Source organism: Bos taurus, unplaced genomic scaffold, assembly GCF_002263795.3.
Source record: "Bos taurus isolate L1 Dominette 01449 registration number 42190680 breed Hereford unplaced genomic scaffold, ARS-UCD2.0 Leftover_ScbfJmS_1336, whole genome shotgun sequence".
Taxonomy (NCBI): domain Eukaryota; kingdom Metazoa; phylum Chordata; class Mammalia; order Artiodactyla; family Bovidae; genus Bos; species Bos taurus.
Window position 1 is genome coordinate 192,408 of NW_020190439.1, and position 27,919 is coordinate 220,326.

The 27,919-nt window shown below is 37.7% G+C and overlaps 1 protein-coding gene across 3 annotated transcripts in view; it reads left to right on the plus strand.

Annotated features, from left to right (window-relative positions):
* The window catches only part of LOC783947 (uncharacterized), a 109,088-nt gene that overhangs the window by 66,053 nt on the left and 15,116 nt on the right, over positions 1 to 27,919 (plus strand). The gene's annotated exons all lie outside the window — the stretch shown is intronic.

A 27,919-nucleotide genomic window follows, 5' to 3' on the forward strand; every position in this document is an offset into this window, starting at 1 on the left:
GCATTCCTTTTGATCTTCTTTGTATCTACTTTTTGGACAGAGGCAATAAGAATATAATAATTCTTTTAATGTCAGTGCTTACTATTTCTAATAAATACTTGCTTGGTAATTTTTCACTGGTTCTCTGACACTGTAAATTTTACATAGTGGATAGTATATATACTGACTTCTACAAATATTCTCATACTTAATTTTGAGACTTATTAAAATTCCTTCAAAACTTTTGATCCTCTGGATCTAGTTTATAAGAAATTCCTTTTGATCCTCTGGATCTAGTTAATAGGACTTGTTATTTGGAACTTTTGAAGTGTTTTGCTTTAGACTAATTATTTCCTACTACTGTGGCAAAACCCTCCATGTACAATACCCTGTAAACTTTGAGATTTTCCAATCGGGGGGATGGGAACATGCACATGACTGTCCTTGTGTGGAGGCTCTGCCCTGTCACACCCAATCCTTCAGGTGGTTTTCCCTGACCTCAGGCACATATACTGGTCAGTATTCAGCCAAATGCTTAAGGGGGTCTTTACTCATCTTCTGGAATTCTCTCTCAGTGTCCAGTAATGCATTGTTTTATGCAAAATTGGATTTAAAACATTAATTTACAATAAAAATGCTTATGTGCTTACATTACCAGTGATACATTTCTCACAGTAGTAAAAATTACACAGTGTATATTATGTTCAAAGGGCAATTTTCATACAATAGTCAAGTCATTTCAAATCATTTTGGCTCCAAACGTGTTAAATACTGCTTCAAAAGGAGTAAATTTTCTATGTAAGACATGTAATAATTTTCATATACACATGTCCACACAAATATAAATTTATCTTTTTCCTAGGGTAAACATCCATCCATGGGCTCAGTTGTGTCTCACCCTTTATCACCCCATGGACTGTAGCCTGCCAGGCTCCTCTGTCCATGGGACTTTCCAGGCAAGAATACTGGAGTGAGCTGCCATTTCCTTCTCTAGGGGATCTTCCCAACCCAGGGACTGAACCTGTGTCTCTTATGAGTCTAGTATTGGCAGGCAGGTTCTTTACCATTTTTAGGGTATACTTTTATATAAGTTTAATTAAACAGTAATTGTTCTTTACTAATTTCCCCCTTTTCAATACAAAAATGTTATATTTTCTTATATATATTTATTATATATTTTAAAACATGTATTTATATATTCTTATGACATATATGTATATATTTATACACACAGAGACTAGGAACTGGAGAAGGCAATGGAAACGCACTCCAGTACTCTTGCCTGGAAAATCTCATGGATGGAAGGAGCCTGGTAGGCTGCAGTCCATGGGGCCACTAAGAGTCGGCTACAACTGAGCGACTTCACTTTCCCTTTCACTTTCATGCATTGGAGAAGGAAATGGCAATCCACTCCAGTGTTCTTGCCTGGAGAATCTCAGGGATGTTGGAGCCTGGTGGGCTGCCATCTATGGAGTCGTACAGAGTCAGACACGACTGAAGCGATGCAGCAGCAGACAAAGGACAATTAATTAATTGCATCAACTGATAAAACGGTAAACTCAGGAAGATCAGTTTCTTCTCTAATAGTTTCCACCAACTCCTCCCTCTTTCAACATATGCAAATCAGGCAATTTTATAGGTAAATCACTGGTTTTAGAAAAGGCAGAGGAACCAGAGATCAAATTGCCAACATCTACTGGATCATGGAAAAAGCAAGAGAGTTCCAGAAAAGACATTTATTTCTGCTTTATTGACTATGCTAATGCCTTTGACTCTGTGGATCACCATAAACTGTGGAAAATTCTGAAAGACATGGGAATACCAGACCTCCTGACTGCCTCTTGAGAAATCTGTATGCAGGTCAGGAAGCAACAGTTAGAACTGGACATGGAACTACAGATTGGTTCCAAATAGGAAAAGGAGTACTTCAAAGCTGTATGTTGTCACCCTGTTTATTTAACTTATATGCAGAGTACATCATGAGAAATGCTGGGCTGGAAGAAGCACAAACTGGAATCAAGATTGGTGGGAGAAATTTCAATAACCTCAGATATGCAGATGACACTACCCTTAGGGCAGAAAGTGAAGAGGAACTGAAGAGCCTCTTGATACAAGTGAAAGAGGAGAGTGAAAAAGTTGTCTTCAAACTCAACATTCAGAAAATGAAGATCATGGAATCCGGTCCCATCACTTCATGGAAAATAGATGCGAAACTGTGGCAGACTTTATTTTTTAGGGGCTCCAAAATTACTGCTGATGGTGATTGCAGACATGAAATTAAAAGACACTTATTCCTTGGAAGAAAAGTTATGAGCAAACTAGACAGCATATTAAAAAACAGAGACATTACTTTGCCAAAAAAGTTCTGCCTAGTCAAGGCTATGGTTTTCCCAGTAGTCATGTATGGGTGTGAGAGTTGGACTATAAAGAAAGCTGAGTGCCAAAGAATAGATGCTTTTGAACTGTGGGGTTGGAGAAGACTCTGGAGAGTCCCTTGGACTGCAAGGAGATCCAACCAGTCCATCCTAAAGGAAATCAGTCTTGCATAGTCATTGGAAGGACTAATGTTGAAGCTGAAACTCCAATACTTTGGCCACCTGATGGGAAGAACTGACTCATTTGAAAAGACCCTGATGCTGGGAGGGAGACCCTGAAGGCTGGAGAAGAAGAGGACCACAAAGGATGAATGGTTGGATGGCATCACTGACTAAATGGACATGAGTTTGAGTAAACTCTGGGAGCTGGTAATGGACAGGGAGCCCTGGTGTGATGCAGTCCATGGGGTCACAGAGAGTCAGACAGGACTGAGCGATTGAACTGAACACCTTCTAGATTCATTGTTTTAGCCAGAGGATGTTCAATATTTTTGACACAAACTTCCCTTCACTTCTAAAGATGGTTCCACACTGAAACCATTCTTTTGTTCCAATCTCAGAGTTGATCATTATAGTAAACAAACTGGTAACATGTTTGTGCTAAGTCACTTCACTTGTGTCCAACTCTTTGCCACCCTATGGACTGTAGCCCTCCAGATATCTCTATCCATGGGACTCTCCAGGAAAAATTAGTGGAGTGGGTTGCATTTCCATTTCCAGGAGATCTTTCCAAGTTCAGTTCAGTCACTCAGTCATGTCCAACTCTTTGCAACCCCATGAATGGCAGCACGCCAGGCCTCCCTGTCCATCACCAACTCCGGGAGTTCACTGAGACTCACGTCCATCGAGTCAGTGATGCCATCCAGCCATCTCATCCTCTGTCGTCCCCTTCTCCTCCTGCCCCCAATCCCTCCCAGCATCAGAGTCTTTTCCAATGAGTCAACTCTTCGCACGAAGTGGCCAAAGTACTGGAGTTTCAGCTTCAGCATCATTCCTTCCAAAGAAATCCCAGGGCTGATCTCCTTCAGAATGGACTGGTTGGATCTCCTTGCAGTCCAAGGGACTCTCAAGAGTCTTCTCCAATACCACAGTTCAAAAGCATCAGTTCTTCGGTGCTCAGCTTTATTCACAGTCCAGCTCTCACATCCATACATGATCACTGGAAAAACCATAGCCTTGAGTAGATGGGCCTTTGCTGGCAAACTAATGTCTCTGCTTTTGAATATGCTATCTAGTTTGGTCATAACTTTCCATCCAAGGAGTAAGAGTCTTTTAATTTCAAGGCTGCAAACACCATCTGCAGTGATTTTGGACCCCAGAAAAATAAAGCCTGATACTGTTTCCACTATTTCCCCATCTATTTCCCATGAAGTGGTGGGACCAGATGCCATGATCTTCGTTTTCTGAATGTTGAGCTTTAAGCCAAATTTTTCACTCTCCACTTTCACTTTCATCAAGAAGCATTTTAGTTCCTCTTTGCTTTCTGCCATAAGGGTTGTGTCATTTGCATATCTGAGGTTATCGAAATTTGTCCCATCAATCTTGATTCCAGCTTGTGCTTCTTCCAGCCCAGTGTTTTTCATGACGTACTCTGCATATAAGTTAAATAAGCAGGGTGACAATACACAGCCTTGATGTAATCCTTTTCCTATTTGGAAACAGTCTGTTGTTCCACATACAGTTCTAACTGTTGCTTCCTCACCTGTATACAGGTTTCTCAAGAGGCAGGTCAGGTGGTCTGGTATTCCCATCTCTTTCAGAATTTTCCACAGTTTATTGTGATCCACACAGTCAAAAGCTTTGACATAGTCAATAAGGCAGAAATAGATGTTTTTCTGGAACTCTCTTGCTTTTTCCATGATCCAGCGGATGTTGGCAATTTGCTCAATAGTTTCTCTGCCTTTTCTAAAACCAGCTTGAACATCTGGAAGTTCATGGTTCACGTATTGCTGAAGCCTGGCTTGGAGAATTTTGAGCATTACTTTACTAGCATGTGAGATGAGTGCAATTGTGTGGTAGTTTGAGCATTCTTTGGCATTGCCTTTCTTTGGGATTGGAATGAAAACTGACGTTTTCCAGTCCTGTGGCCACTGCTGAGTTTTCCAAATTTGCTGACATATTGAGTGCAGCACTTTCACAGCATCATCTTTCAGGATTTGAAATAGCTCAACTGGAATTCCATCACCTCCACTAGCTTTGTTCCTAGTGATGCTTTCTAAGGCCCCCTTGATTTCACATTCTAGGATGTCTGGCTCTAGGTCAGTGATCATCTTGGTCATGAAGATGTTTTTTGTATAGTTCTTATGTGTATTCTTGCCAACTCTTCTTAATATCTTCTGCTTCTGTTAGGTTCATACAATTTCTGTCCTTTATCGAACCCATCTTTGCATGAAATATTCCCTTGAGATCTCTAATTTTCTTGAAGAGATCTCTAGTCTTTCTCATTCTATTGTTTTCCTCTATTTCTTTGCATTGATCACTGAGGAAGGGTTTCTTATCTCTCCTGGCTATTCTTTGGAACTCTGCATTCAGCTGCTTATATCTTTCCTTTTCTCTTTTGTTTTTTGCCTCTCTTCTTTTCAGAGCTATTTGTAAGGCCTCTTCAGACAGCCATTTTTACTTTTTTGCATTTCTTTTCCATGGGGATGGTCTTGATCCCTGTCTCCTATACAATGTCACAAACCTCCATCCATAGTTCATCAGGCACTCTATCTATCAGATCTAGACTCTTAAATCTATTTCTCACTTCCACTGTATAATCATAAGGGATTTGATTTAGGTCATACCTGAATGGTCTAGTGGTTTTCCCTATTTTCTTCAATTTAAGTCTGAATTTGGCAATAAGGAGTTCATGATCTGAGCCACAGTCAGTTCCTGGTCTTTTTTTTTTTTTTTTGCTGACTGTATAGAACTTCTCCATCTTTGGCTGCAAAGAATATAATCAGTCTGATTTTGGTGTTGACCATCTGGTGATGTCCATGTATAGAGTCTTCTTTTGTGATGTTGGAAGAGGGTGTTTGCTATGACTGGTGTGTTCTCTTGGCAAAACTCTATTAGACTTTGCCCTGCTTCATTCCATATTCCAAGGCCAAATTTGCCTGTTACTCCAGGTGTTTCTTGACTTCCTACTTTTGCATTCCAGTCCCCTATAATGAAAAGGACATCTTTGGGTGTTAGTTCTCAAAGGTTTTGTAGGTCTTCATAGAGCCATTCAATTTCAGCTTCTTCAGCATTACTGGTTGGGGCATAGACTTGGATTACTGTGATATTGAATGGTTTGCCTTGGAAACAAACAGAGATCATTCTGGTGTTTTTGAGATTGCATCCAAGTACTGCATTTTGGGCTCTTTCGTTGCCTGTGATGGCTACTTTATTTCTTATAAGAGATTTCTCCCTGCAGTAATAGATATAATGGTCATCTAAGTTAAATCCACCCATTTCTGTCCATTTTAGTTCGCTGATGCCTAGAATGTCTACATTCACTCTTGCCATCTCCTGTTTGACCACTTCCAATTTGCCTTGTTTCATGAACCTAACATTCCAGGTTCCTATGCAATATTGCTCTTTATAGCATCGGACATTGCTTCTATCACCAGACACATCCACAAGTGGGTATGGTTTTTGCTTTGGCTCCATCCCTTCATTCTTTCTGGAGAGGAGATACCCCTCATCCAAGGTAAGGCGCAACGGCTGCACTTTGCTGGAGCTGCCGTGAAGAGATACCACACATCCAAGGTAAGAGAAACCCAAGTAAGACGGTAGGTGTTGCGAGAGCACATCAGAGGGCAGACACACTGAAACCATAATAACAGAAAACTTGTCCCTCTAATCACACGGTCCACAGCCTTGTCTAACTCAATAAAACTAAGCCACTCCATGAAACTCAATGATACTAAGCCATGCTGTGTGGGGCCACCCAAGACGGGCGGGTCATGTTGGAGAGGTCTGACAGAATGTGGTCCACTGGAGAAGGGAATGGCAAACCACTTCAGTATTCTTGCCTTGAGAACCCTATGAACAGTATGAAAAGGCAAACTGATAGGATACTGAAAGAGGAACTCCCCAGATCGTTAGGTGCCCAATATGCTACTGGAGATCTTTCCAAGCCAGGGATCAAATCTGCAATTCTTAGGTCTCCTGCATTGGCAGATGGGTTCTTTAAGATTAGATATTTAACATAGTGAAGATGTCTTATTATTCAGTAGTTTGCATTAGGCTCATTTAGAGTATAACAAAGTCACTGAGTCATCAAATACACTGAACCCCTCGACCCAATGGGTAGACATTTCCAGAATCTCTAGTGACAGCATTTATTGAGAAGCTGTCCTGATGCAGCCTAGCACCTCCCTGACACATCACAATAGCCCTGCAACATAGACAGGATTTTCCCAGTTTTAGAGATGAAGATCTATGAATTAAAAGACATTAAGGAGTCTGCCTTTAGTAAGCAATCAACAAGTAACACTGTTGAAATTTTTATCCAGCTGTATATTTGAGTTTGCCAGAAGGTAAAGAATCTGCCTTTAATGTAGGAGACCCAGGTTCAATCCCTGGGTCAGGAAGATACCCTGGAAAAGGGAATGGCAACCCACTCCAGTATTCTTGCCTAGAGAATCCCATGGACAGAGGAGCCTGGCAGCCTCCAGTGCATGCGGTCGCAAAGAGTCAGACAGGACTGAGTGACTAGCACTTTCCTTTTTTGAGTTTGTCATTGTATCAGACTGATAGTTTGAAGTTGTTTTAAACTGATTGAATATTACTGAAAATAAGTTCTCAGCAGGAATAAGAATGCCATTGGCATATCAGCTGTCTTTCATCTGCATGCGATGGTATTTAAATGAACTCTTGCAAGAAAGTTCAATGAAAAGCACACGAAGGCATTTCCTTTCTCTTTTTCTCTTTCATACAACTTAAAATTTAAATACTTTTTTCTTGAAAGAAATGTGATAAAGTATTTTAATAAATATGCCATTGATTTTATTGTAAACTCTATACTTCTTATATTCTCCATATATCCATTTAAATTCATGTTCTTGTATGCTTATGATCTGTTCTTATTTCATCCTTCAGACATAAGCCATGATTCTTAAAGTAATAATTGTTAAAAACTGGTCTCAAGTTATAATAAAATAAGAACTGTAAAACACTCTGCCCTTGATCTTTAGGAAAAGTTAAAAAGCTTTGAGAATAAATCTGAATGCCCGTATCATAGGGTTGCCATTTTGATAAAAAATTTATACCAGTGTGCTTAACCTACTATTAAGGTAGTCTTAATTCCTTCTTTAAATATAATGTTTCTAATTATCAGTAATTAAAACACATTTTGGGATACAATTCTTATTAAACAAGACAAATGCTGCATGAAAAGTAGTGTGACCTTTTTATTACTGCTTTGTCAGGACATTTCTCCAGAGACATTTATTCCTTTTCAAAGTTTTCTATGTCTTTAAAGAACTTAGTAAGGTATAGTTTGTTTCTGGTGTGACTCTCAGCTTGTACATTCAAAAAGAGGATTTATAATTTATTATGGACTACAAGATATTGCAGTGTGAGTTAAATAACAAAAAGGAGAATTTTTATTATAGAAAGATAAATCATACCCACTTGAGAAGACTAATATAGATGCAGGAAGAATTTTATGTGTGGTAATAATTTGGGATTTTATTTCATTAAATATGCTCAGAATGTTTATATATTGATATTTCAGAACTCATCTGATATAAAATGTCCTCGTAGAATATTCAAATTGGACAAGAATTGGACACTTAACACAGTATGGGATGGGGAAAGTATGTTTGAATTTCATCACTGCATTTCTAGGAATAATGTTTAATTTGGGGTTCCTGCTTAAACCTCAGACCAACAGAAGTAGCTAGTGTGTCCAGCAGCATATTCAGGCCTTTCTCCTACTTCTTTCCTTTAAGTCATTGTCACCTAATTAGTGACGATAATTTAATAAAAGAAAAACAATAATGAAAACAGAGTGAATTACCTTAATCAGAAATGGCATAAAGGATTATAAAAGAACATTTGTATAATACCCAGGATGGGCTTTCAACTCCAGAATCTTATAGAAATTATGTAATGATTGATGTTCTTGAATGGGAGGAAATAGATCTGGGAAGAAGAATAAACTTTAGCATCCTGTGCTTATTTGTACATATTATTTCCTTGATATAGTTCGGCAAAACAGGAAATTAAACATAATTAGCAAAAACAAAAATAAGAATTCAGTACCTACAACCTTGTAAAAGACTTTCAAATCGATGCACCATATATAGGAAGACAGCATTCACTGCATAAATTTGAAAAGGTGTGAGGCCCAACTTGCTTCCCTTGCCACTGATTTCAATCACAAGAATTTGTTTTTCCAGTGATGGAATGTGGTGGGCCAGCACACCTAGCCTCCAAGCCAGCCCTGAGCTCTGAATCTCCAACACACCTGAGAGATGTAATATTTCCTCCATATCATTAGGCAAGGATGTCACAGTCACCAACAATTGTAGCCACAATAGATGGTGACCTGGTGAGTCCTAACAGCACTTAGGAAGGAGAAGAATGCCAGCTATGACTGTAGCCACTCCCTACAGTGAGCACCATGCCAGTTCAGGATGTGAAAAACAGGATTCTGGCCCCAGAATAGCTGAGATGCATATCAAAGAAATGATTTCAGTGACCCCAGTCTCTTACATCTACTCATACACAGAAAAAGTGCTAAATTCCTTAACTTGAGATATCTGGTTTTCTTTAGCAATAATCTTTTGATGTTAAGACTACCTACCCTTTGTTACAAAACTTCTATATCACCTGGCTCTTTCCCTCATGTCCTGGAAGCATTTCTCTCAGGGTCGCTTGAGATGCCAGCTCTTGGTCTTTAGGCCCTAAAAATTTGTACCACATAAAATAGAACTCTCAATTTTTAGGTTGTGAATATCTTTTAAGTCTGCACCCCTTTCCTACTAGCCTTGATTACTGCATTTTTAAATACCATAATATCCTAAAGTCAATATCTTATAGTTTTACCTTTTCCTATGAAGTGAAACATTACATAAATAATGGTATTGCCATTAGAAAGGGAACATGATGATAATAGTATGCATAGCATGATGACATTTGTGAAAATAAAAAGAATATGCATAATTACTATGGAAACACAAGAAAATGGCTAAAAGAGCATATAGAAACAAGGGCATATCCTTGGGAAGGAAGTGAAACCTAATGGGATGAAATGGAATTTCAATTTTTTTGTCTTAAATATTTTTTAGCTAAAACATATAGAGTTTTCAATTAAAATATAAAGCAATGACTTCCCTGCTTGTCCAGTTAAGACTCTGTGCTTCCAATGCTAGGGACTCAGGTTGATCCCTGGTGGGGTAACTAAAATCCCACAGGCTGTAAGGTGTGGTCAAAAAGAAAAAAAAAAAAAATGTATATAAAACAAATGGTAAGCAAAATGGAGTGCCCTAAAAGTATGAGTAATAACAAAAATTTAATTATAAAATTAGGTGTAAACATCAGAAACATTGAAAGTACACCATGTCATTTAAATATGCAGGTATGATTGCTACTTCAGTTTTTTTCTATAAATGAAATTCAAAGACTTTCCATATAGTGTTTGAATTATTTTATCTCTCAGGTATATGTGTAGGCATTATATCTAAATGAAACAAATTCAGTGCTTATGAACTACATCTGTTCCAAATTTCACAAATTCTTTAATACTAAAACTCAAAAACAATATGAAAAGAGCTTTAAAAATCAACCAGAACACTGATTTTAAGGCTGCCCTACTAAAAAACTTAAAAATAATGACCTGAACCTTTTTTGTAAAGTCTAGCTTTCTAGGTGTTTTGCTGAAAGAATACCCCTCTTACCTTACTACTGAGAGCATTAAAATTCCCAGGAAAATGGGAGAGATGTTATTATAACATATAATATAATAAAGGGATTTTTATTATCTTTAGAGAAAGTCTTCTGACATTTTTTCTCTTGTCCAGTATGTATGTATGTATGTGTGTGTGTATATACATATATATGCATATGTATGTATACATATGTATATATATATGTATACATACACATGCATATATATGTATGCATACATATGTATATATATGTATACATACATATGTATATATATGTATACATACATATGTATATACATATGTATATATACATATATATATGTGTATATATATACATAATGTTAAGGGTATTTGCTTTGTTACTTGTCTGTTACTGAGTGCTATACTACTGATGAGTCCCTGGTGTCACTTAGTTTTCTGTGTGATGAAGCTGTGCAAAAATTCTCTGACTAAGGCCAAACTATTTATTTCTATGCACAGAAGATTCTCTGATCAACAATAGCAAGCTCTATTTTAAAATTATATCAAATAAGGACCTTTAAAATATACAAATATATATATATAGATAGATAATACATCTGTAAATCTTATGATAGATCAGAATATTCATGTATATCTCACCATTTCTATATCTACATCTAAATCTGTGTTTATATCTTCTGGAGAGGAAAAGACCACTGAATGCAGGCATTAAAAGTTATTGTTCCCTTGACATACTATCAGCAAGTTAGTAAAGGCCTCCTGTCTCTCAAAGTACCTAATTTTATCTCCTGGACAAAACCAAAATTTTTTCTTTGGGTCCAAATTCATCTAATGAAAGCATTGTTTAACTCAACACAGAAATACACACATGCACATACATGCACAAATAGCTTTTTTTTTTTTTAAGGCCAGTCTTTATCTCATACTCTTTAGTGTCAATAGTTTCACATTTTATTTAAAAGTTAAAGCAGAAAAATGAATCCAGTGTTCAGAGATATAAGAAATAGGATCATGAATATGTAAAAAGAAAAAAAGTTTGGAATATCAGAGGTCCCAAGGCACAGTTTGCATTTTTTGTAAACATTTATTCTCTTACAAATTTTTAAGTTTGCTCTAAATAGTTAAGGTTTATATTTATGACTGAAGAGAAGTACAACATTGCTATAGCTTGATGATGATGGTCAATTTTGCAGTCTTTTACTCTACTGCTATGTTTTGCCTTTTCCCAGAAGACTAACTAGGGATTTTGCAAGAAGCATTTGTATTTTAATTTAGAAATGACACACAGGTACAAAAACGAAAATACAGATCAATGGAACAAGATAGAGAGCCCAGAAATAAACACATGCACATTCAGTCAATTAATCTACAACAAAGGAGTTATGAATATACAATGAACAAAAACAGTCTCCTCAATAAATGATGCTGGGAAGCTAGATAACTACATGTAAAAGAATGAAATTAAAACATTTTCTAACAACACACACATATACAAATAAACTTAAAAGGAATTAAAGGCCTAAATGTAAGACTGGATACTGTAAAACTAGAGGAAAACATATACAGAACCTCTTTGATATAAATCATAGCAATATCTTTATGAATTTGACTCCTAGAGTAATGGAAATAAAAATAAACAAATGGGACCTAGTTAAACTTAAAAAGTTCTGCTCAGCAAAGGAAACCAAAAACAAAGAAATGACAACCTACAGAATGGGGGAAAATATTTGTGAATGATGTGATTAATCTCCAGGGATTAATCTCTAAAATATAAAAACAGCTTATGAAGCTTAATATAAAAAATAAAAATAAAAACAACAACCCAATCCAAAAATGGGCAGAAGATCTAAACACACATTTCTCTGAAGCAGACATACAGATGGCCAACAGACACATGAAAAGATGCCCAACATTTCTAATTATTAGAGAAATGTAAATCAAAACTATAGTGAAATACCACCTCACACCAGTCCAAATGACCATTATCAAAAAATGTACAAATATTAAAGGCTGGAAAGGGTGTGGAGAAAAGAGAACCCTTCTAAACTGTTGGTGGGAATGTAAACTACTACAACCAGCATGGAGAACAGTAAGGAGGTTCTTAAAAAACTAAAAATAGAGCTACCATATGACCCAGCAATACCTCTCCTGGGCATACATCCAGAGAAAATCATAATTTACAAAGATACAGGCACCCTGATGTTCGGTGCAACACTTTTACAACAACTGAGACATGGAAGCAACCTAAATGTCCATCAAAAGAGGAATGGATAAAGAAGAGGTGGGACATGTATACAAGGGTATAGTATTCAGTCATAAAAAAGAATGAAATAATGCCACTTGCAGCAACATAGATGGACCTAGACATTATCATACTAAGTGAAGTAAGACAGAGAAAGACAAACATCGTATGGTATTGTGTATATGTTGATTCTTAAAAATAAAAAGAGATACAAACAAACTTACATACAAAACAAAACAAACCAAAAAACATGGAAAACAAATTTATGGTTACCAAAGGGGAAAAGCAAGGGGGATAAATTAGGAGTTTGGGATTAAAATGTACACAATACTATATATAAATATAAAACTGACAAAGACCTACAGTATAGCACCAGGAATTATACTCAGTATTTTGCAATATCCTCTAAGGGAAAAGAATCTGAAAAAAATAGAGGTGTGTGTGTGTGTGTGTGTTTGTGTGTGTGTTTAGTTGCTAAATTGTGTCCAATTCTTTATAAACCCATGGACTGCAGCCCTCCAAGCTCCTCTGTCCATGGATTTCCCAGGCAAGAATATTAGATCAAGTTGCCATTTTCATCTCCAGGGCACTTTCCCCACCCAGGGCTTGAACCCTCACCTCCTGCATTGGCAGACAGATTCTTTACTGTGGAACCAACCAGGGAAGCCCAGAGATACATATGGACTACTACTATATCTACTATAGATAGATCTCAATCACTTTGCTGTACGCCTGAAATTAACACAACATTGTAAATCAACTATACTTCAATAAAAATGAAATATTAATTCAAAAAACAAATTTTTAAATGGCCTACAGGTAATTTGACTCCAAGAAAAGTAAACAATAATTTCAGTATCAGCATTTATATATCTCCATTACATAAGACTCTTCAAGTGACCCCTGCTCCCTTCCCACTGTATGCTCCTACCTCTGTCTCTAGTCTCAGGCCTCAGTCTGACATCAAACACTACATGTGCACAACTTGCATTGTGGATCTGGGAGAAGGAAAATCCCAATTTTATTGTTTAATAGCCATTTGAGTGTTATGAACTTAATTTTGTCCTCCTACATTTTTCTGTTGGAGTCTTAATTCTGTATCTACACAGAAAGAAAGCCATGAGAGAACCCAGTGAGAAGGCAGTCATCTCAAAGCCAAGGACGGACTTCTCAAGAAAAACCAACTTGATCTTAACTCCTAGCCTCCAGAACATGAGAGAATAACGTTGTCTGTGGTATTTTGTGATGGCAGCCCTAGTAAACTAAGACAAGACCCTAAAACATCTTTGAATCTAAATTACTTTAGCTATTTATATACCTTATAATGACAACAGATTGTATTGACTAACATGTGAAATAAACTAGAAACAATGATGTACATACCCATAAATCTTATTTTCTCTCAGTATGTTTTTCCTGGGACTTCCAATTCCATTGAACTCATTCCCAGAGCTTCCCTGGTGACTCAGAGGTAAAGAAACAACATGCCAATTCAGGAGATGTGGGTTTTATCTCTGGGTCAGGAAGACCCCCTGAAGAAGGAAAAGGCAACCCGCTCCAGTATTCTTCCCTGGGAAATCCCACAGACAGAGGAGCCTGGAGGGTTCTAGTCCATGGGGATGCAAAGAGTCAGGTACAACTTAGCAACTAAACAACAACAAACTCAATCCCATCAGTGGTTCATGTTATAAATATAAGGGCAGAAAATGAGAAGAGAAAAGTTAATAATCAAAGGCATCTAGAGAAAGTTCACTTGCATAACATTTACAAAATATTATTCAAATAATATCATTTTATTTTTACTTTCTCTAGTTCTGGTAATACTATTCTTCATGAATATGTCTGTTAGAATATTACCTTTATCTTTAAATGAAAAATTTTGAAATGAATAACACCCTTAGAAATTCTTATAGATTTACAATGTAAGTAAATATAAAATGAAAATGACTTCATCTTGTTGTATAAGCAATTAATGTATTTTTGGTCTCATATTTAAATATCACTTTGTTGGGTCTCCCAAATATTCTGCCTGGAACTTGTGAGTTACATTCAAGTGTGCCAACAACTCAGGAGAAGAGATCTTTCTCTGCCCCAATTTGCCTCACTTCATAATCCCATAGACTCCTTACAATTTTTTATTGACAAAAAGCTGATAATCATGATTAATCCCTCACTTTCTTTCCCTTCCCATTTCACATCTGCTAGATCAACATTCAGAATTTGACCACCCTCTCCACCTCCATCTCCACCAGTTCTGATTCCAGTCTCCCCTGAATTATTTTAATTAACTTAACTATTTTAATAGATACACGTCTGTTACTGCCCTTACCCTCTTTCTCACTCCTTCCTTACATTATGTTCTTTTCAGTCCTTGAACCAGGAACCCTGCAAAGGATCAGACCACATACCTCAACTCTCCTCCAGCAAGGGAGCTTTACCTCTCAGGGCAGTCCCACACATGCTCTTTTCTTCCATCAATTTTCCCAAAGCTGGCTGAACCCGTACTTGATCACCATTGTCTCTAATTAAAGGTAGGGAGAAGAAAGGAACTGATATTAAATATATCTGGCGATTCTAGACTAGTTAAGTTTTTACTTGTGTTTTACTTGTGTTTTACTTTACTAGTTAAGTTTTTACTTTACTAGTTTTACTTTACTAGTTAAGTTTTACTTTAAAGTTAAAGTTTTACTTTACTAGTTAAGTTTTTACTTGTGTTTTTTTGTGTTTTTTTGTGTTTTTTACTTTACTAAACTTTACTAAAACTTTACTAAACTTTACTAAACTTTACTAAACTTTACTAAACTAAACTAAACTTTACTAAACTAAACTAAACTAAACTAAACTAAACTTTACTAAACTAAACTAAACTTTACTAAACTAAACTAAACTAAACTAAACTAAAGTTACTAAACTAAACTTTACTAAACTAAACTAAACTAAACTAAACTAAACTAAACTAAAGTTACTAAACTAAACTTTACTAAACTAAACTAAACTAAACTAAACTAAACTTTACTAAACTAAACTAAACTTTACTAAACTAAACTAAACTAAACTAAACTTTACTAAACTAAACTAAACTAAACTAAACTAAACTAAACTAAACTTTACTAAACTAAACTAAACTAAACTAAACTAAACTAAACTAAACTTTACTAAACTAAACTAAACTTTACTAAACTAAACTAAACTAAACTAAACTAAAGTTACTAAACTAAACTTTACTAAACTAAACTAAACTAAACTAAACTAAAGTTACTAAACTAAACTAAACTAAACTAAACTAAACTAAACTTTACTAAACTAAACTAAACTTTACTAAACTAAACTAAACTAAACTAAAGTTACTAAACTAAACTTTACTAAACTAAACTTTACTAAACTTTACTAAACTTTACTAAACTAAAACTTTACTAAAACTTTACTAAAACTTTACTTGTGTTTTTTTGTGTTTTTTACTTTACTAAAACTAGTTAAGTTTTACTTTACTAGTTAAGTTTTTACTTGTGTTTTTTTGTGTTTTTTTGTGTTTACTTGTGTTTACTTGTGTTTACTTGTGTTTACTTGTGTTTACTTGTTAGTTAAGTTTTTACTTGTGTGTGTGCCCACGCACATGCGCACTCAGTCGTGTCTACCTCTTTGCGATCCCTTGGAGTGTAGCCCACAAGTGTCCTGTGTCCATGGATTTCTCCAGGCAAGAACACTGGAGTGGGCTTCTATTTCCTTCTCTAGGGGACCTTCCTAGGCCAGGGACTGAACCTGAGTCTCTTGCTTCTTCTACAATGAAAGGCAGATTCTTTACCTCTGCATCCCCTGGGAAGCCCATCTTTACGTACATGAAATTATTACATTCATTTAACAGACAATACCCACTCCAGTGTTCTTGCCTGGAGAATCCCAGGGATGGGGGAGCCTGGTGGGCTGCCATCTATGGGGTCGCATAGAGTCGGACATGACTGAAGCAACTTAGCAGCAGCAGCAACAACAGACAATGAAACCAATGAACATCTGGAGTATTTGTATGTGACGGCGCACAGAACGCGGCAGAGAGGGGCTACCTCACGTCCGAGGTCAGGGGCAGCAGCTGAGAAGAGTTATCCCACATTCGAGGTCAGGGCAGCAGCCAAGAGATGCTATGTCACGTCCGTGGCCAGGGGCGGCAGCTGAGAGTGCCAGGCTGTGAAAGTGCAGGAGCAGCCGAGAGGAGCTATCTCTACCGGAGGCCAGGGGCAGCGGCCGGGAGGAGCAACCCCACGTCCAAGCAGTGGTGGCTGCAGGAGCGCCAGAGGGCCTCAGTTCAGTTGCTCAGTTGTGTCCGACGCTTTGTGACCCCATGAATAGCAGCACGCCAGGCCTCCCTGTCCATCACCAACTCCCAGAGTTCACTCAGACTCACGTCCATCGAGTCAGTGATGCCATCCAGCCATCTCATCCTCTGTTGTCCCCTTCTCCTCCTGCCCCCAATCCCTCCCAGCATCAGAGTCTTTTCCAATGAGTCAATTCTTCACATGAGGTGGCCAAAGTACTGGAGATTCAGCTTCAGCATCATTCCTTCCAAAGAATTCCCAGGGCTGATCTCCTTCAGAATGGACTGGCTGGATATCCTTGCAGTCCACGGGACTCTCAAGAGTCTTCTCCAATACCACAGTTCAAAAGCATCAATTCTTCGGAGCTCAGCTTTCTTCACAGCCCAACTCTCACATCCATACATGACCACTGGAAAAATCATAGGCTTGGCTAGACAGACCTTTGTTGGCAAAGTAGTGTCTCTGCTCTTCAATATGCTATCTAGGCTGGTCATAAATTTTCTTCCAAGGAGTAAGCGTCTTTTAATTTCATGGCTGCAGTCACCATCTGCAGTGATTTTGGAGCCCAAAAAAATAAAGTCTGACACTGTTTCCACTGTTTCCCCATCTGTTTCCCATGAAGTGATGGGACCAGATGCCATGATCTTCGTTTTCTGAATGTTGAGCTTTAAGCCAACTTTTTTACTCTCCGCTTTCACTTTCATCAAGAGGCCTTTTAGTTCCTCTTCACTTTCTGCCATAAGGGTGGTGTCATCTGCATATCTGAGCTTATTGATATTTCTCCCAGCAATCTTGATTCCAGCTTGTGCTTCTTCCAGCCCAGCGTTTCTCATGATGTACTCTGCATAGAAGTTAAATAAGCAGGGTGACAATATACAACCTTGACGTACTCTTTTTCCTATTTGGAACCAGTCTGTTGTTCCATGTCCAGTTCTAACTATTGCTTAGAGGAGCTATTCCTCGTTCAAGTTCAGGAGGAGCTACCCCTCGTCCAAGGTAAGGAGCAGTGGCTGCGCTTTGCTGGAGCATGCCGGGAAGAGATAACCCATGTCCAAGGTAAGAGAAATCCAAGTAAGACGGTAGGTGTTGCAAGAGGGCATCAGAGGGCAGACACACTGAAACCATAATCACAGAAAACTAGTCAATCTAATCACACTAGCACCACACCCTTGTCTAACTCAATGAAACTAAACCACGCCATGTGGGGCCACCGAGGACCAGCAGGCATGTTGGAGAGGTCTGACACAATGTGGTCCACTGGAGAAGGGAATGGCAAAGCACTTCAGTATTCTTGCCTTGAGAACCCCATGAACGGTATGAAAAGCAAAATGATAGGATACTGAAAGAGGAATTCCCTAGGTCAGTAGGTGCCCAATATGCTACTGGAGATCAGTGGAGAAATAACTCCAGAAAGAATGAAGGTATGGAGCAAAAGCAAAAACAATACCCACTTGTGGATGTGACTGGTGATAGAAGCAAGGTCCGATGCTGTAAACAGCAATATTGCATAAGAACCTGGAATGTTAGGTCCATGAATCAAGGCAAATTGGAAGTGGCCAAACGGTGGATGGCAAGAGTGAATGTCGAAATTCTAGGAATCAGCGAACTAAAATGGACTGGAATGGGTGAATTTAACTTAGATGACCATTATATCTACTACTGTGGGAAGGAATCCCTCAGAAGAAATGGAGTAGCCATCATGGTCAACAAAAGAGTCCATAATGCAGTACTTGGATGCAATCTCAAAAACAACAGAATGATCTCTGTTCATTTCCAAGGCAAACCATTCAATATCACAGTAATCCAAGTCTATGCCCCAACCAGTAACGCTGAAGAAGCTGAAGTTGAACGGTTCTATGAAGACCTACAAGACCTTTGAGAACTAACACCCCAAAAGATATCCTTTTCATTATAGGGGACTGGAATGCAAAAGCAGGAGTCAAGAAATACCTGCAGTAACAGGCAAATTTGGCCTTGGAATACAGAATGAAGCAAGGCAAAGACTAATAGAGTTTTGCCAAGAACATGCACTGGTCATAGCAAACACCCTCTTCCAACAACACAAGAGAGAACTCTACACATGGACATCACCAAAGGTGAACACCAAAATCAGATTGATTATATTCTTTGAAGCCAAAGATGGAGAAGCTCTATACAGTCAACAAAAACAAGACCAGGAGCTGACTGTGGCTCAGATCATGAACTCCTTATTGCCAAATTCAGACTGAAATTGAAGAAAGTAGGGAAAACCCCTGGACCATTCAGGTATGACCTAATCAAATCCCTTATGATTATACAGTGGAAGTGAGAAATAGATTTAAGGGCCTAGATCAGATAGAACCAGTGCCTGATGAACTATGGACGGAGGGTCGTGACATTGTACAGGAGACAGGGATCAAGACCATCCCCATGGAAAAGAAATGCAAAAAAGCAAAATGGCTGTCTGAGGAGACCTTACAAATAGCTGTGAAAAGAAGTGAAGCGAAAAGCAAAGGAGAAAAGGAAACATATAAGCATCTGAATGCAGAGTTCCAAAGAATAGCAAAAAGAGATAACAAAACCTTCCTTAGCGATCAATGCAAAGAAATAGAGGAAAACAACAGAATGGGAAAGACTAGAGATCTCTTCAAGAAAATGGGAGATACCAAGGGAACATTTCATGCAAGGATGCGCTCAATAAAGGACAGATATGGTAGGGTCCTAACAGAAGCAGAAGATATTAATAAGAGGTGGCAAGAATACACAGAAGAACTGTACAAAAAAGATCTTCATGACCCAGATAATTACGATGGTGTGATCACTCACCTAGAGCCAGACATCCTGGAATGTGAAGTCAAGTGGGCCTTAGAAAGCATCACTATGAACAAAGCTAGTGGAGGTGTTGGAATTCCAGTTGAGCTATTTCAAATCCTGAAATATGATGCTGTGAAAGTGCTGCACTCAATATGTCAGCAAATTTGGAAAACTCAGCAGTGGCCACAGGACTAGAAAATGTCAGTTTTCATTCCAATCCCAAAGAAAGGCAATGCCAAAGAATGCTCAAACTACCGCACAGTTGCACTCATCTCACACGCTAGTAAAGTAATGCTCAAAATTCTCCAAGCCAAGCTTCAGCAATACGTGAACCATGAACTTCCAGATGTTCAAGCTGGTTTTAGAAAAAGTAGAGGAACCAGTGATCAAATTGCCAACATCTGCTGGATCATGGAAAAAGCAAGAGAGTTCCAGAAAAACATCTATTTCTGCTTTATTGACTATGCTAATTAATGCCTTTGACTGTGTGGATCACAATAAACTGTGGAAAACTCTGAGACGGGAATACCAGTCCACCTGACCTGCCTCTTGAGAAATTTGTATGCAGGTCAGGAAGTAGCAGTTAGATCTAGACATGGAACAACAGACTGATTCCAAATAGGAAAAGGAGTACGTCAAGGCTGTATATTGTCACCCTGCTTATTTAACTTCTATGCAGAGTACCTCATGAGAAACGCTGGGCTGGAAGAAGCACAAACTGAAATCAAGATTCATGGGAGAAATTTCAGTAACCTCAGATATGCAGATGACACCACCCTTATGGCAGAAAGTGAAGTGGAACTAAAAAGCCTCTTGATGATGGTGAAAGAGGAGAGTGAAAAAGTTGGCTTAAAGCTCAAGTTTCAGAAAACTCAGATCATGGCATCCAGTCCCATCACTTCATGGGGAGTAGATGGGGAAACAGTGGAAACAGTGTCAGACTTTATTTTTTGGGGCTCCAAAATCACTGCAGATGGTGACTGCAGCCATGAAATTAAAAGACGCTTACTCCTTGGAAGAAAATTTATGACCAGCCTAGATAGCATATTGAAGAGCAGAGACATTACTTTGCCAACAAAGGTCTGTCTAGCCAAGCCTATGGTTTTTCCAGTGGTCATGTATGGATGTGAGAGTTGGGCTGTGAAGAAAGCTGAGCTCCGAAGAATTGATGCTTTTGAACTGTGGTATTGGAGAAGACTCTTGAGAGTCCCGTGGACTGCAAGGATATCCAGCCAGTCCATTCTGAAGGAGATCAGCCCTGGGATTTCTTTGGAGGGAATGCTGCTGACTCTGAAGCTCCAATACTTTGGCCACCTCATGTGAAGAATTGACTCATTGGAAAAGACTCTGATGCTGGGAGGGATTGGGAGCAGGAGGAGAAGGGGACGACAGAGGATGAGATGGCTGGATGGTATCACTGACTCGATGGACGTGAGTCTGAGTGAACTCTGAGAGTTGGTGATGGGAGGCCTGGCGTGCTGAGGTTCATGGGGTCGCAAAGAGTCGGACACGACTGAGAGACTGAATTGCACTAAATATAAGTTTCCATGTTATTCTCTTCATATATCTCCCCCTCCCCCTCCCTCTCCCCAACCATAAGTCTGTTTCTAAATCTGTTTCTCTATTGCTGCCCTGTAAATAAATCCTTTGGTATCATCGTTCTAGATCCCATATATATGTGTTCAGATCAGATCAGATCAGATATATGTGTTAGTATATGGTATTTAGCTTTCTCTTTCTGACTTCCTTCACTCTGTATAATAGGCTCTAGTATCATTCATCTCATTAGAAATGACTCAAATGCATTCCTGGTTATGACTGAATAATATTCTATTGTTTATATGTACCACAACTTCTTTATCCATTCATCTGCTGATGGTCATCTAAGTTGCTTCCATGTTCTAGCTATTGTAAATAGTGATGCAATGAACATTTGGGTACATGTGTCTGTTTCATTTTTGGATTCCTCAGGGTGTACGACTAGGACTGGGATTGCTGGGTCATATAGTAGTTTTATTCCTACTTTTTCAAGGACTCTCCATACCATCTTCCATAGTGGCTATATCAATTTGCATTCCTACCAACAGTGCAAGAATATTCCCTTTTCTCCACACCCTCTCCGGACTTTTTGATGATGGCCTTTCTGACCGGTGTGAGGTGATATCTCATTGTAATTTTGCTTTGCATTTCTCTAATAATGAGCAATGTTGAGCATATTTTCATGTGTTTGTCAGCTATCTGTATGTCTTCTTTGGGGGTAATGTCTCTTTAGGTCTTTTCCCAATTTTTCACTGGTTGATTGTTTTTCTAGTATTGAGTTGTATGAGTTGCTTGTATATTTTGGAAATTAATCCTTTGTCAGTTCTTTCATTTGCTGCTATTTTCTCCCATTCTAAGGGTTGTCTTTTCATGTTGCTTATAGTGTCCTTTGCTGTGCAAAAGTTTTTAAGTTTAATCAGGTCCCACTTGTTTACTTTTGCTCTGTTTCCATAACTCTAGGAGATGGGTCACAGAGGATCTTCTTTTGATTTATGTCATCAAGTGTTCTACCTATGTTTTCCTCTAAGAGTTTTATAGCTTCTGGTCTTGTATTTAGGCATTTAATCCATTTTGAGTTTTGCTTTGTGAATGGTGTTAGGAAAGGTTCTAATTTCATTCTTTTACATGTAGCATTCCAGTTTTCCCAACACTACTTATTGAAGATGCTGTCTTTGCCCCATTGTATATTCTTACCTCCTTTGTCAAAAATAAGGTACCCATAGGCGAATGGGTTTATTTCTGGGTTTTCTATCTTGTTCCATTGGGTTATATTTCTGTTTTTGTGCCAGTACCATACTGTCTTGATGACTGTAGCTTTGTAGTATAACCTGAAGTCAGGAAGGTTGATTCCTGCAGCTCCATTCTTCTTTCTCAAGACTGCTTTGGCTATTTGGGGTCCTTTGAGTTTCCATATGTAATTGTGAAATATTTTGTTCTATTTCTGTGAAAAATGTCATTGATAATTTGATAGGGATCACATTGATTCCGTAGGATAGTCATTTTCACAATATTGATTCTTCCTACCCAGGAATATAAAATATCTCTTGATCCATTTATGTCATCTTTGATTTGTTTCATCAGTGTCTTATAATTTTCTGTATACAGCTATTTTGTCTCCTTAGGTAAGTTTATCCCTAGATACTTAATTATTTTTTTCAATGGTGAATGGGATTGATTTCTTAATTTATTTTTCTGATTTTTCATTGTTAGTATATAGAAATGCAAGTGATTTGTGTATTTATTTTGTACCCTGTGACTTTGCTAACACTGATTATCTCTAGTAATTTTATGATAGTATTTATAGGGTTTTCTATGTGTAGTATCATGTCATCTGCAAACAGTGAGAGCTTTATTTCTTCTTTTTTTTAATCTGGATTGTGTTTCCTTCTTTTTCTTCTCTGATTGCTGTAGCTAGGACTTTCAAAACTATGTTGCATAGTAGTGGTGAAAGTGGACACCCTTGTCTTGTTCCTGATCTTAGAGGCAATGCTTTCAGTTTTTCACCATTGAGAATAATGTTTGCTGTTATCATATATGGCCTTTGCTATGTTGAGGTGGGTTCCTTCTATGTCCATTTTTTGAAGAATTTTAATCATATGTGAGTGCTGACTTTTCTCAAAGGATTTTTGTGCATCTATTGAGATTGTCATATGGTTTTTTACCTTCAATCTGTTAACATAATATATGCAAATGATTGATTTGCATATATTGAGAATCCTTGCACCCATGGAATAAACCCAACTTGATCAAGGTGTATGAGCTTTTTAATATGCTATTGAATTATTTTTACTAGAATTTTTTTGAGGATTTTTACATCTATGTTCACCACTGATATTGGTATATAGTTTTTTGGTTTGTTTTGTTTTGTCTGTCTGGTTTTGGTATCAGAGAGATAGTGGCCTTGTAGGATGAGTTTGGGAGTGTTCCTTCATCTGCAATTTCTGAAAGAGTTTTAGAAGAATATGCATTAGTTCATCTCTGAATGTTTGATAGAATTCACCTGTGAAGCCATCTGGTCCTGGGCTTTTGGTTTTGGGGTAGATTTTTGATCACAGCTTTGATTGTAGTGCTCATAATGGAATTGTTCATAATTTCTATTTCTTCCTGGTTCAGTATTGGAAGATTGAACTTTTCTAAAAATATGTCCCTTATTTCCAGGTTATCCATTTTGTTGCCATGTAAGTTGTTAATAATAGTATCATGCTGCTGCTACTGCTGCTAAGTCGCTTCAGTCATGTCCGACTCTGTGTGGCCCCATAGACTACAGCCCACCAGGCTCCCCTGTCCCTGGGATTCTCCAGGCAAGAACACTGGAGTGGGTTGCCATTTCCTTCTCCAATGCATGAAAGTGAAAAGTGAAAGTGAAGTCCTAATCCTTTGTATTTCTGCATTGTCTGTTGTAAGCTGTTCTTTTTCATTTCTAATTTTGTTGATTTGACTATTCTCTCTTTTATGCTTGATGAGTCTGGCTAAGGGTTTGTCAATTTTGTTTATCTTCTCAAAGAACCAGGTTTTATTAATCTTTACCATTGTTTCTTTTATTTCTTTTTCACTTATTTCTGCTCTGATCTTTATGATTTCTTTCCTTCTACTAATTGTTTTTGTTCTTCTTTTTTTTAGGTTCCTTTAGGTATAAATTTAAGTTGTCTATTTGATGTTTCTCTTGTTTCTTGAGGTAGGATTGTATTTCCATAAACTTTCTTTTTTGAACTGCTGCATCCCATAGATTTTGAGTTGTTGTGCTTTCATTGTCATTTGTATCTAGGAATTTTTGTATTTCCCTTTTGATTGCTTCAGTAACCAGTTCATTATTTAGAAACACATTGTTTAATCTCCATGTGTTCGTGTTTTTTACAGTTTTTTTTTTTCCTCATAATTGATATCTAGTCTCATAGTGTTGTGGTCGGAAAATGTGCTTGATACAATTTCAATTTTCTTAAATTTACTGAGGTTTGATTTGTGACCCTGGATTTTCTATCCTGGAGAATGTTCCACAGGCACTTGAGAAGAACATGTATTCTTCTTCATTTGGATGGAATGTCCTGAAGATATCAAAGAGATCCATCTCGTCTAATGTATCATTTAAGACTTGTGTTTCCTTATTAATTTTCTGTTTTGATGATCTGTCTATTGGTGTAAGTGGGGTGTTAAAGTCTCCTACTATTATTATGTTTCTGTCAATTTCTCTTTTTATGTCTGTTAGTGTTTGTCTTATGTATTGAGGTGCTCCTATGTTGGGTGCATAGATATTTACAATTGTTATGTCTTCCTCTTGGATCTATCCCTTGATCATTATGTAGTGTCCTTCCTTATCTCTTGTAACATTCTTTAAGGTCTACTTTCTCTGATATGAGGATTGCTAATTGGGCTTTCTTTTGCTTTCCATTTGCATGAAATGTATTTTTCCATCCTCTCACTTTCAGTCTATATGTGTCTTTAGGTCTGAAGTGGGTTTCTTTTAGACAGCATATATATGCATCTTGTTTTTGTATCCATTCAGCCAGTCTGTGTATTTTGGTTGAAGCATTTAATCCATTTACATTTATTTTTTTTAATTTTATTTTATTTTTAAACTTTACAATATTGTATTAGTTTTGCCAAATACCGAAATGAATCCGTCACAGGTATACCTGTGTTCCCCATCCTGAACCCTCCTCCCTCCTCCCTCCCCATTCCATTTACATTTAAAGTCCTTATTGATATACATATTTCTACTGCCATTTTCTTAATTCTTTGGGGTTTGCATTTGTAGATCTTTTTCTTTGCTTTTACTTCCCAACTATATAAGTTTCTTTAACATTTGTTGAAAGCTGGTTTGGTGGCACTGAATTCTCTTAACTTTGGCTTGTCTGAAAAGCATTTTAATTTCCATCAATTTTGAATGATATTCTTGCTAGGTGGAGTAATTTTTGTTGTATATATATATATTTTTTTCCCTTTCAGTATTTTAAATATATCCTGCCACTTCCTTTGGCCTGCAGAGCTTCTGCTCAGAGATCAGCTGTTAAACATATGGGGTTTCCCTTGTATGTTCCTTGTTGCTTTTCCCTTGCTGCTTTTAATAGTCTTTCTTTGTGTTTAATCTTTGTTAGTTTGATTAGTATGTGTCTTGGTGTGTTTCTCCTTGGGTTTATCCAGATGGGACTGTCTGCACTTTGTGGTCTTGATTGACTATTTCCTTTTCCATGTTGGGAAAATTTTCAACTATAATCTCTTCAGAAATTTTCTCATATCCTTTCTTTTCCTCTTCTCTTCTTGGACCCCTATAATATAATGTTGGTGCATTTAATATTGTCCCAGAGTTCTCTGAGACTAACCTCAGTTCTTTTCATTCTTTTTACTTTATTCTGCTCTTCAGCAGTTATTTCCACCATTTTATCTTCCAGTTCATTGATCCATTTTTCTGCTTCAGATATTCTGCCATTGATTCCTTCTACAGTATTTTTAATTTCAGCAATCCTTTTGTCTCTGTATGTTTATTTTTAATTCTTCTGGTTCTTTGTTAATTGATACTTGCATTTTCTCCATTCTGTTGGCAAGGTTTTTGATCATTTTTACTATCATTTTCTGAATTCTTTTTCAGGTACTTTGCCTATTTCCTCTGGATGGTGCTGTGTGTATATGAGGCTTCCCTATCTGTACAACCCTTATGGCATCACTTCAGACTAAGATAATTTTGACATGCTACTTTAATTATAATATTGTTTTCATCCTCCCTAAGGGGCTAAGAGACTTAAGCAGTTATTTTGAGAATTAAGTTTCTCCCAGTTATCTAAAGTTACCTCAGGCACAGAATACTTATTTGTTAGCTGAAGTGGATTGTATATCTAGGCTGTTGTGGAAAGTGATGCAGTGAATTTAGGACTGCAGATATCTCTTTGTGATACTGATTTAATTTCCTTTGTATACATATCGAGAACCTTATTTGTGGAATCATATGATATTCTTTTTATACTTTTATAAGGAACCTTTTATTGTTTTCCACAACATAGCCACACAATTTACATTCCCACCAGCAGTGTGCAAAGGTTCCAGCTCCCCACATCATGGCCTAACCTGTTCTTTCCCTTTATAATATACAACCTAACAGGCATGAGGTGTTGATTTACTTTGCCCTGATGATTAGTGAGGTTGAAAACCTTTTCCTTTGTATGCTAGCCATTTGTTTTGTTATTCCTGAAACATCAGTTTAATTATTTGCACATTCCTCAACTCCCTTATTTACTTTTTTAAATATTTTGTTTTGCATTTGAGCTGTGGTATTTTATGTATTTTGAGTATGAGCTCCTTATCTGATATATGGCTTGTAATTTTTCTGTAGGTTATCTTTTCATCCGATTGACTTATTGAAGATACTACCCTTTTCTGATTTCATTGTCTTAGAACCTTGACGAATTTCATTTGACCATGTATCCATGAGTTTTCTTGGGGCTCTTTATTCTGGTCTTTAGGGCTATGTATCTATTCCCATGTCAGTATCATACAGCTTTGATTCCTATATCTTTGTAATGTGCTTTGAAATCAGGAGGTGAGATACTTTGATCTTTGTTTTCAAGATTATTTTGTCTATGTGGAGTCCTTAGTAGTTCCATATATATTGTTGGATTTGTTTTTTCCATTTCTATGAAAAGGATGTTAATATTTTAATTGGTGTTGCAATGAATTTTTACTTAGCTTTGAGTAGTGTAGAAATCTCAGTGGTACTAAGTCTCCAGTCTATGAGCATGATCTGTCATTTCAGTTCCTTGTGCCTTATTTCATTCTCTCAGTGGGGTGTGTAGTGTTCAGTGTGCTGATCGTTCTCTCTGAAAGCCCTGTGTCCCTCCCTCCCTGATCTCAGAGTTAGTGGTGGAGGGATGGGCTCGTGAGGAGATGCAATGTCCCTCCCTCCCTCCCTCGTCACCTCGTCTCTGATGATGTTCAGCACAGGTGCCCTGGGCCTTGTGTCCATACCTGTCCCCTCAAGTGGAACACCTTCTGGGAAATCCTCTAAGATCTGGATGTTGGCATTGTTGTTTCAGTGTTTCAAGGGCTCATGAGTACCTGGAATGTATGCACGAGCCCAGGAAATACCTACAAATGAATCACCAAATCAGGTCAGCCAAATACACTACAGAAGTGTTGGGATACACTTTATAGGCCCGCAAGCCCTGTCCTTTGCCTGGACTTGAGACCAAAGAAAGATTCCAGAGTTGACAGAGATATCAAAGGTTTAATAGATGGGATGTCTTACATATCTGAAGTAAAAGGGTCCGGGTGATGAAAGGTTGTTGCTGAACCATGAACAGACGCCAGGATTCTTGGCTTCTAGAGGAGAAGACTTCAATCCAGGGCCAG